Genomic DNA, 12,502 nt, shown 5'->3' with positions numbered 1-12,502 from the left:
TGTCCACAGAGGCCATATTGAACAGCATTCCTTGCCCGCTGGCTGCAGCGTATTCACTGCAGAGCTTGTGGCCATATCTCGAGTACTTCAGTACATCCGCTCCTGTTCTGGTGAGTCGTTTCTTTTCTGTTCTAACTCCCTGAGCAGCTTACAAGCTATCGACCAGTGCTACCCTCGCCATCCTTTGGTAGCGAACATCCAGGAGTCCATCTCTGCCCTGGAACAGTCCATTCGTTCAGTGGTGTTTGTGAGGACCTCTGGGCACGTCGGAATCCCAGGCAACGAACTTGCTCACAGGTTGGCCAAACAGGTTACGCGGAAACCGCTCCTGGAGATGGGCATCTCCGAAATGACCGGCGTTTGTCTTACGCCACAAGGTTTTTCGATTCTGGGAGGCGGAGTGTGGTGTGGCGATTGCACACTCTAACCTTGTATACCAGTAACACAACCAGTTTGTAGTTGCAAAACTTCTTTATTGATTACACATACACATGAATTCATCAGCAGTAATAATCAATTAACAATATTTGCATATCAAGGCCCTATCCACAATTAGTATTTACAATATTAACCGTCACACTTGTGACAACGGCCCCTTTATGTGCCGGTAACAACAACCAAAATAATAGATGAAATAGGTAACCAAATGTTTACAATGTCGGCTATTGCTTTTCTCACTCAGTTTTACTGAAAAGGTAAAATTAATTTGATGCTATCTGACCTGAAGGGTACTATTAATTGTTCTGTTTACACTTAGGATTCTACTACACTCAACGCCCGGAAGAGTCTAGACCTTATGCAAGCTTCAGGCAAAACGTCAATATGATGAATATATGATGGACGCGAGGAAACGTTAATCTATTACGATTTCACAAACACACGATCCAAAGGGTGAACTTATACTCAACTTTGGGCAGTAGGAAATCTTATGCATAAAACAAGCCTCTCGTTGAATGTAATAGAGAAATCGCGCGTTAATGGGGTCCGGACGGCCCTGAGTTCAAATCCTGAGATTTCCGTCACACTGCAAGCTTGCGGGGCGAGGTTTGCTCGCGTCGACCACTATACACGTTTCTTAAAACGGGAAAACATGAGTGGCAGACACACTGTAGTATATACAAGTTACACAGATATATATATAGAAAAGCAATACCTTAATATAAACATATTACAAGTTAACCAATGAACAGAATTAAGGAGCTTAGTTTCCTTTGATCCAAAAAAGTATCTAGATGTGTCAGTCCACACCCAATGACTTAAGGTCCACCTTACAACATGATCTGTCTTCGCTGAATGGCTGAAACCACATAAATCAAATGTGCAGTACCTAACGTGACAATCAACCTTCAGATAGGTATTTGAAATTGCAATAGAAAACGTATGTCACTTCAATAGGTCGCTAATGCAATAAGCACGGCCCCTATGGACACAGACCAAAATACACACGGTCCCTATCCGACCATAAAACACAATGTGACCTATATTTATCATACACGAGAAATTATTAAGAAACAACAACTACCACTAATTCGTAAAACCAAAAAATTCTAAATCTATAACTAAATTAAGAAATAAGTTCAAGTGAACCAGCTATCTTCAGCGTGCCACTAAGCACCAAATCCAAACTTACAAATGCGTGGCGCTATTTCTAGCCACTTAAGTAACATATTTTCATGGGCGTTCCAGAACAGTACTCGCCACGCCACCACTGCAGTGAATGTTTTGCTGGCCTCTAGCACGAACAACTGCAACAGTCAACAGTCCTTAAGTACACAATAATATTCAATATATATAGAAGGAGGAATCCACCACAAAAGCTTGGCGATTAATTTTTTTTTCTTCACGTGAAATTCACACACCATCCATCCACATAGCTCTCGAGGTATTAGCAAATCCTGGTCGCCACTGGCCAGCCATGTCAATACATCTTTAATACTTTCCGGCAGCGGCCCATGCTTCTTCGTTGCTCCAACTCAACTGGTCCTCGCGGCATACGGCCGTGCCACGTGACATGGTGTCGCCAACTCCCCACAACGACAACATCGAAAGCACGTCACGTCACAGACTGACTCGGCCCATGCGCGGACCCACTCTCCTCGACTTGCCCACACACGCCACCATAAACAGCCTGCCTCAAAGACGCAAAGAGAACAAGGCACAGGGACAACAATCAAATATGGAAGTAAGATTCGATATCGCCTGGCGCCAGAAACCCACCGGCTCAGAGTGGCAATAACAGTATGCACAACAAACTGCGTCTCATAAAGGAGACAGCAAACGTGTGGAAGTCTTCCCTGCGGGCTTCTCGCAGGGAAGACTTTGTTGCCACCGCACTGGGCACATGTGGCACACACGTGTTTACCTCCTCTGTTGCGAAGATGCACCTCATTGTCACTGTGGCTCCCAAATAATAGTTGTCCACCTCTTGCTGGACTGCCCAATTTTAGCCGCTCTGCGGCGGACTTTTAACTTTCCCAGCACCCTACCTTCGGTGTTGGGCGACAATGCCTCAACAGCAGCTTTAGTTTTACCTTTTGTTTGTGAGGGTGAGTTTTATCATTTGATCTGAGTTTTAGCGCATGTCCTTTGTTCCACTAAGTCCTCCACCCTGGGGCTTTTAGGGTGGAGGTTTTAATGTGTTGCAGAATGGCTGGCTTCTCCTTTTTATTCTCACGGTCAGCCAGCTTTCTTGTTTTTAATCTCTTCTCCCTGTTCGTTGCGTCTCTCTGTGGTTTTCTTGTCCTGTTTTGTCCATTGCATTGTTGTCCTTCTGTCGTTCTTCTGGTTCTTCCTTTCTCCTGTTATTGTGCCATACGTCTTCTTTATTTTCTTCTTTCCCTTGGGTAATTGTTTTACTGGGACCACGGGACCGATGACCTCGCAGTTTGGTCCCTTCGCCCCCTCCCCCTTTTCAACCAACCAAGCAGAATTTGTTTCGAGTAAGCAGTACATCTTGCTGTAGCAGTACAAAGTGATGTGGACGTCCTGTATCGGGCTGATTTCTTGTACCTGGCATTACTATACTCTCTGGATAACTTACATGCTCGGTAATTTCACAAACGAGCGAATAATTATGAATTATGTTCGTATTTTGAAAGATTTTTGTATTTAATGTTTAAGATCACTGGTAGTCAGTCTGTCTGGTGCGTGGCTTTAGCTGGAGCCAGGACAAGCACAGTGGTCATGTTTTAATCTAACATCACTGTCCTGATTATGAGAATGATTATAAAGTTACTACAAGCTGGTAAAGCTGAGTCTATCCGATTATCATTTTAATGCTTCTGATCTGTAACTGTGGGAGTTTTCATTTCTACTTCCTCTCACTTCCTTTGTCCTTTTCCTATTCAATCTCAGTCCATACGTGTATTCTATGGGTATTAGACAGTTCATTCCATCCAAGACATACTGTAATTCTTCTTCACTTGCACTGAGGATAGCAATGTCATCAGTGAATCTTATCATTGATATACTTTCAATATGAATTTAATTCCACTATTAACCACTCTTTTACTTCCTTCATTTCTTCTTCGATATTTAGGTAGAACAGTGTGGGCGAAAGACTGCTTCCCCTTCTTACACCATTTTTAATCCGAGCACTTTCTTTCTTTGCCTTGCATTCTTATTATTCCCTATTGGTTCTTGTACATATTATATCTTACCTGTCTTTTGCTGTAGCTTACTCCTATTCTGCTCAGAATTCCCAACATTTTGCACCATTTTATGTTGTCGAATGCTTCTTCTAGGTCGACGAATGCTTGTCTTGATTTTTCTTCAGCCTTGCTTCCGTTATCCAGCGCAACGTCAAATGTGTTGCCTTTACCTTTCCTAAAGTCAAATGATCGTCTTCTAACGGATCTCCTGTTTTCTTTGCCATTCTTCTTTATTGTCAGCAACTTAGATGCGTAAGATGTTAAGCTGACTGTGGAATAGTTTTTGTATTGATCTGCCCATGCTGTCTTCATAATTTCCGAAAGCCTGGTGGTACGTCACCAATCTCATAGATTTCACACACCAACTCGAATAGTTGTTTAGCTGCCATTTCTCCCACTGAATTTGCATATTTGATGGAATGTTATCCATCTCTTCTGTATTATTTGATATTAAGTTTTCTAGAGTTCTTTTAAATTTTGAGTCTATTATTGGATCCTCTATGTCATCTCTGTGGCCTTCTACGTATCATCATACGTCCTCCCCCTCATGAGACCTTCAGTGTATTCTTCCCATCTACCTGCTCTTCTCTCTGCGTTTAACAATGGAATTTCCATTTCAGCCTTGCTTTTAATTTCACCAAAGGGTGTTTTGACTTTTCTGAATGTAATATCAGTTTTACCGACACCCATTCGACACCCATTGTTTTTTTTTTTTTTTTAGATTTATTCACATCTTTCCTCCGACCATTTCGCCTTGGCTGCTCTGCATCTGGTGTTTATTTCATTCCTATGGGGTTTACATTGCTGGAATTCCTGTCTTTCTCTGAGCATTTCCTATCCAACACCTGTGGTTGCCCTTTCTAGAGATGTTCACCCTTCTTCGACTGAGCTGCGAACGTACGTGTTCCTTATCACAGTATCCACATACTTATCGAGTTTCAAAAGCTTCTCATCATTCCTCAGTATTTCATTATTCCACTTCCTTCCACACTGATTTTTTCTGATCGTTCTCTTAAACTTCAGTCATTCTTCATCATTATTCAATTGGGATCTGAGTCTATTTCCTCCTGGGTACGCCTTGCAATCCAATATCTGATTTCGAAATCTCTGCCTGAGCATGGAGGTAATCCATCTGGAATCTTCCCGGGTCTGCAGGACTTTTCCAGGTATACTTCCCCCTTCTCTTGTGATTCTTGTGTTACAATCTAAAATTTATGGCAGAACTCAGTTAGTCTTTCTCACTTCTTCCGCCAAACCAATATTCTCCCGTAACCCTTTCCCTACTACCACTTTCCAACCTCCCTTGATGATTATATTTTAATTTACGTTTCCATATTCAATTATTCGTTCAACACTTTCATATACTTTCTGTGTTTCATCTTCTGCTTTGACGTCGGCATGTATACGTGAACTATCGTTGTCGGCGTTCGTTTGCTACCGAGTCTGATGAGAACAGCCCTAACACTGAACTGTTCGTAGTAGCTCACTCTCTGCCCTACTTTTCAGTTCATAACGAATCCTACTCCCGTTATACGATTATCTACTGCTGTTGGTACTACCCTACATTCGTCGAACCAGAAGTTCTTTTCTTCTTCCCATTTCGCCTCATTGACCCTCCAATGCATCTAGTACTCCGAAATTCAGATTTTCTAGTTTTCCTACCACGTTCAAACTTCTGATATTCCACATCCTGAACAGTAGAACGTTATCCTTTCGTTGGTTATTCAATTTTTTTCTTATGTCACTTACTCCTTTGAAGTCTCCTCCCGGAGTTCCGATGGGGGGGACTGGTCCCGAATCTTTTGCCCTGGAGGGATCACCACGATACTTTTTTCCATTTCAGGCCACATGTCTTGTGCATACACGTTATGTGTCTTTAATGCAGTGGTTTGCATTGCCTCCTGCATCCTCATGCCATTGATCATTGCAGATTTCTCCGCCTTTTAGGGCAGGTTCCCACAGCAAGTGCAAGAGACTGCTGTGAACCTTTGTTCTCTTCTCCGCTCTCTTTGCCAAGGCCAGTGGTAGAACGAGCGTGACTTTTCACGCCAGTAGTCTGTGGCTGCCATTGCTGGTGGCTTAATTCGAAATTTAAGGAGTGGCTGGTTTCGAACACGGGACTCAGGACGTTTTGAATATTAGTAAAAAACGCTAACCCTAGAAATGCAGATATGACTGTTATGTGACTAGTCACAGCTCCTCAGGAATTCACTTGTGATATTGAAGGAAGTGCTTGGGGAAGTCGTTTCTATCTGTATTTCAAAACATTACTGCTGTCTGCCAGAAATTGCCATGTAACGGGAAAAAATGAAAAGTTATGAAAGGCATTTGAAAATCCGTTTTTGTAACTAATTTTAGATACTTTTAATGTAAAAATTTACAGATACTATGGCCACAAAAAGAAGAAATTTTCGAAGGACCATAACTGTGTACTTCATTCCTGTCTATGGTCAAGACTGATCAGACGTTAGGTATTTATTCGGTATGCTATTTATTAACACCGTAATCTGATAGTCTTAAACGTGTTACCTTGAATACAGTGTACGAAGAGTACACCATAAAAGTTAAATCATCCTCTTTTACAATGTACAGCTAATAGCGTTTAAAGGCTGAAAATACTAAGGAAATACAAAAACAAAATAAATAATTCCCTAACTAGACAACACAAACTAAACTACTCTATGGAAGAAAACGAAAGTCACATCCATGACGTATTTACAAGCACGTGTACATAACAATAAATAATACCAAAGACAGATGCTACACTGAGATTCACTGTAAGAATTCTCAGGAATCGTAGTCCGCCCACGAAGTACACAGCTTCGTCACGTTTAGTATCTGCGTAAGTGTTATAGAGATGTTCAGCCAACTCCCGCGGCAAGCGCTACAAGAGAGGCGTTGTACATCAAGGCACGATTTGCTGTTTAAATCCCGTGAACGGTAATTCCTAGTAGTTGAATTTCTGCCTTCTACGTATGTGAATACTAAATTTTAGGGATTCGAGCTCACAGACAGGTTTACTCGCGGTCGTTCTTCCTGCACATAATCCGCGACTGGAACAAAAAATACGGGGGTGGGGGTGGAGGAGGCGATGATATTGGTACACAATGAATCCTCCGCACACAACGCAGGATGGATTTCAGAGTGTAAATTTAAGTGTAGATATAGATGCAGATAAAAAGCTAGTTACAATGTGAGACCTTAACTTTTCCTGGCGAATTGAATGTTCAAATAACTTACGGGTTTGCTGCCGGGTGACGTCGTCGACCACCGCCAATATTTCGACAGGAGCACACCCTGCCATTCTAAAGGCACAACTGCAAAGAGGAAGCAATGTGCAAGGGAATTTAAGACCTCGGTTCACACAGGAAAAACAAGGAAGATATCACACACAGAACAAGTAACCGCAGAGTCAACGCACAAAGGAAACCAACATCAGAAAAGTCGATAGTGACTACTAATCACCAGGTGAGGTAGCACTAATTCTGTCCATGTGTTTTTGATGAGAGACAGAGCCGGATTCCAAGCAGCATTTAAACAAAATCCACCATCTCTGTTTATAACGTTGCTTGATAGTTTGAATTCAACAGCTTCCTTAATAACACTATCCCAATAGCTGGCCGTGCAAGCCAGAATCTCCGTGTTGTATTCCATAGGAGGGTTCAAATGGCTCTGAGCACTATGGGACTTAACATCTGAGGTCATCAGTCCCCTAGAACGTAGAACTACTTAAACCTAACTAACCTAAGGACATCACACACATCCATGCCCGAGGCAGGATTCGAATTCGCGACCGTAGCGGTCGCGCCGTTCCAGACTGGAGCGCCTAGAACCGCTCTCCATAGGATGAGCGGTGTCAAGTCAATGTTCTGCAATAGCGGATTTGCTCCGCTGTTGTAGGCGTATGTGACGCTTGTGTTCAATACACCGGTCTTCCACAGTCCTGATTGACCAATATATGACATGCCACAACTGCAAGGAATACGATAGACACGAGCCTTACGCAAACCAAGATCATCTTTTACGGATGCCAACAGGGCCTTAATCTTAGAAGGTGGTCGAAAAACACATTTCACATTATATTTACGCAAAATACGGCCAATCCTGTTGGAAATGCTTCCTGCGTAAGGCAAAAATGCCGTAGACTTAGGTGCCACTTCGTTGCTAACATCACTCACCCATTGCACAGAAGGCTAATAGCGTAACGCATTTTTGATCTGCCTCTCACTATAACCATTCTGACGAAAGGTGACTTCGAGATGTGATAGCTCAGCTGCCAAACTTTCAGGGTCTGAGATAACGTGTGCCCTGTGAACCAAGGTACGAAGTACTCCTTCACACTGAGCTGGATGGTGACAACTATCAGTTCGCAGATACAAGTCAGTGTGAGTAGGCTTCCTATAAACAGAATGTCCCAACGTACCATGTCCTCCTTCTGACCAACACATCAAAGAAGGGAAGGCATCCATTCTTTTCCACCTCCATAGTGAACTGAATATTCGGATGGATTGAATTCAGATGTTCCAAAAACCGATTTAAATTCTCACTACCGTGAGGCCAAACAACAAAAGTATCGTCTACATATCTGAAAAAACACGCAGGTTTCAAGGTCGCTGACTCCAGTGCAAGTTCCTCAAAGTCCTCCATAAACAAATTGGCCACAGTAGGTGACAACGGGCTTCCGATTGCAACTCCATCAGTCTGTTCGTAGTACTGACCATTGAATAAAATTGTTGAGAGAAAGACTAATAAACTCCTGAAGAAAAGTTCTTTGTCACAGGAGACTATCAAGAGTCTTAATTCTTACTTTGCTGTACCACCTAGATTATATGGCCTCCCTAAGGTCCATAAAGAGGCTGTCCCGTTGAGGCCTATTGTTTCTAATATTGGTGCTCCGACATATCGTGTAGCTAAACATCTTGCTACTTTGTTGAGCCCACTAGTAGGTAGGTGTGAACACCACATTAAGAACTCTGCAGATTTCTTACGTCGATTGCGAGGATTACGTTTGAATGACTGATATTTTAGTCAGTTTTTCTGTGGTTTCTCTTTTCACTCGCGTTTCTCTCTCTGATTCGTTGCAGCTAATTGAGGTTAAGTTTGGTGTCGAGTTAACAAATTTGTTTCGACATGTGCTGACTTCCACTTACTTTTTATTCAGTGATCAGTACTACGAACAGACTGATGGAGTTGCAATGGGAAGCCCGTTGTCACCTATTGTGGCCAATTTGTTTATGGAGGACTTTGAGGAACGGGCATTGGAGTCAGCGACCTAGAAACCTGCGTGTTTTTTAAGATATGTAGACGATACTTTTGTTGTTTGGCCTCACGGTAGTGAGAATTTAAACCGTTTTTCGGAACACCTGAATCCAATCCACCCGAATATTCAGTTCACTATGGAGGTGGAAAAGAATGGATGCCTTCCCTTCCTTGATCTGTTGTTCAGAAGTAGAGTGGGGATCGGCCGTGAGGCGTGCCGAAATCGTCCGTGCGGTTGTGATTACGCTGCGTCCGGGATGGCGCAGTGGTTACAGCACCTGCCTAGTAAGCAGGTTTCGAATCCCGGTCTGATACACATTTTCGTTCGTCACCACTGGTTCCGCTTCATTTCCCGCTGCAGCTGACAGCAGTGATCCGCCTTCAGTTTACAAATAATGCGTCAGAATTGTTCGAACTTCAGTGGGTACTTGTTCCCAGTGTTAGCAGCAGCGACTACACCTACATCTGCGTTCTGGAATTCCCCAATGGTTCCTACTTAAGTAGCGCACAATCCACACTGGTATGTTCTAAGTAAACAGAGCCATTACATGCATAAAAATACAGTCCACTGCCTACCATTTGTGTGTCATCAGTTACGCTGCCTGTGGCTGTTGACACCTCAGCGGACGAAAGTTGCTCCAGGAAATGTTAATGCCGATGTGGCTGACGCAGCAATATGCGACAGTCTACCACGACGATGTCAATGCTGGTCTTTTTCCTTTTAGTATTACATACAAAAATAGGTGAAATATATTTTTATTTTGAAAAGCAAAATGTAAAGAGGAGACGATTATGATCATAGTCATAAAGGCACATGGAAACAGGCATAAATGTCACAAAATCTTGTAGCATATTGAAAGAGGACTGTTTAATTTCCTAAGCTTGGGTGTCCAGATGAATGGTAGCAGTAATTCATTGTTATGTTCACGCTACTTGCGAGAAACTATCTTACTTTCCGTGCTTTTTTTTTTATCATCGGTCTTCTGAATGGTCTGATGCGGCCCGCACGAATTTCTCTCCTGTGCTAACCTCTTCATCTCAGAGTCATACGTCAGCAATTATTTGCTGGATGTATTCCAATCCCTGTCTTCCTCTACACTTTGTGCCCTCTACAGCTCCCTCTAGGACCATGGAAATCATTCCCTCATGTCTTAACAGATGTCCTATCATCTGTCCCTTCTCCTTACCAGTGTTTTCCACATATTCCTTTCCTCTCAGATTCTGCGTAGAACCTCCTCCTTCCTTTCACAAACTGCGACATTGTCGCTAATAAAACAGTGACGCGTATATGGAACAGATTTCCTTTAATTTATGTCTATAGTTACAAACCTTTTGTTCACAGATTACCGGTTTCGTTCTATAATGATCATCTTCAGATCTGCAGCAAAAAATATTGGAACAACATAAATACGCTCGCAGATTGTCTAGAGCTTAAAAACAATAAATAGAACATAATGAAAAGTACTACTGACATATATATGCATTTGTGTGCTTTACCTGTGTTTTATAAAAACACTGTTCTTCATATGTACGCTCTCGGAATTTCAAACTTCTCCGTGACGCATAACGCTTCTTTCGTAGCTTCTTTGCTGGGCGTTTCCGTAACGTTCTCGAGCATACTAAACCATCCTATGACGAAATGTACCACTCATTGCTGGATCTTATATCTCTTATATTAATCCATCCTGATTAATGTCTCAAACTAATGATGAGCAATACTGAAGAATTTCTTACAAGCGTTTCGTAAGCTACATCTTTCGTGGATGAATTAAATTTCCTTAAGGTTCCCCCAATATCTCCAGCCTGGCATCTGTTTTTCCTACGGTTGGTTTCACATGTTGATTTTACATTGCGCAACACAAAGGACCCCTTTTCCGAATCGCCCTAATTGTCTCCCTGTCCGACATATGAGTTTGAAATTTAGCTCAAAAGGCGCCCACAGCCTTCCTGCGTAATGGTGCCAAAGCTAGACCACATCAGCCTCGGCGACGTTTCAAATAGCAATGTGTCGATATATGCCTAGAAAAGGTCACACCTCAGAAGTTCATGTGAAGTGTAAGGTGGGTTCATGATGTCACTTTGGCACCAAATGTCACCAAAATTATATCCAACGACACCGTTGTCGTCCCATGCGATGGGAAGGTCGTCACAGCGCCCTTCCGTTCGACGCCTCAGTAATGGCATCGTTGAAATCGGGCGGTTTTCTTATGGGTCGCCGAGGAAAGCATTTCATACACACTCACGCTCAGAATCGACACGAAACGGCCTCAGGGGGTGACGCAATGAGCGTCAAGGAATCCGCTTCCTCCGCTGGAGCCTAGATTCCCACATATTTCGAGGCAGAAAACGACGTCCGCAGTATAATGAGCAACAGCACAAAGTTCGTTACAACCTTTGACACTACTGACACCCCTAGGACGACTCAGTCCTTCTCTAAGGACATCGTGGTTCAGTAAGCCCAATGATCGTGATCGCTCCCTCAGGAATGTAGCGCGACCGTAATTTTTGCTCTGGTGTACAGGGTGGAACAACTAGCGACCATTCAAAACCATTCAACTAATTCTAAACGCGATCCGAAGCAGCAAAGGGTGTTGGCGCTTTTTCAGCCCTCCTGTTTCTCGCAATCCTGAGGCGTGATTACGGGGGGATGTGGCACTGACATGTGTGTAAATAAAATGGCAAAGAGTCCCTCTAAAAAACCCCAGTTCGACAGTAACCTAGGTGGTACCCGCCCAACTTTGTTTATGCAAATGCGTAATATCATCATCTACTTTCCGTCTTTATTTAGTCAGCAGTTTTTATTGATTAACGTCGTATATTTTTTCAAATATTAACAAACTGTGAGACACATCTTCCCGAAATTAAAGCGATTAAGGCGTTTCGTTTACAGTGCACCATTCACGACAGAACAGAGTAAATTAGACAATTGTTCGGTTGGAGTGAAAAAATACGTTGTAGTTGTGTGGAAAGCAAGGGAGTGGCTGTGACAAACCACTCGTGGTGCTCGTTTATTTATTTATTTTTTTCTGGTTTACATATAGGTCTGAAATTAAAGCATGCTGTAGCATTTTATGGTATTTCTACTACACTACAACTTCATTTGGTAGGTATTTGAATGAAATAATTTTCAGTTCAAGCATTACTTACTAAGATAACAGTACTTATTAACTAAATTTAGTAACATACTGACTACTTAGTCATTGATAATTAAGATCTCGGATCTTCCGCACCTGCACTTACTTCAAAAAGATATACCACTACGATTATAGCCTCAGGCATCAACATAGTGTTTTTGGAATCTCGGAGAGGTTTACCACTTTTTGCCGCTATCATTACCACGCAAATCCTCCTAATGTGAAGTTGTCTCAGTGACTCCACTAAGGACATGTTCTGCGACAAACCGCAAATCTACAGTCTTCTGATTTTCTCTCGTCGCTGTACAACAACATGACATTGATGATTGTCCTGGCCACATGCAGGTCAACACAAGTCTTTGTCGTGATATTCACTTACAATTATTTCTTTAAGATTAACTACTTTTAACCGGCCGGGGTGGCCGAGCGGTTCTAGGCGCTACGATCTGGAACCGCGCG

The sequence above is a fragment of the Schistocerca nitens genome, chromosome 4 (genome assembly GCF_023898315.1).
Source record: "Schistocerca nitens isolate TAMUIC-IGC-003100 chromosome 4, iqSchNite1.1, whole genome shotgun sequence".
NCBI classification, from domain to species: Eukaryota; Metazoa; Arthropoda; class Insecta; order Orthoptera; family Acrididae; genus Schistocerca; species Schistocerca nitens.
Note: the sequence above shows the minus strand (reverse complement) of the source record.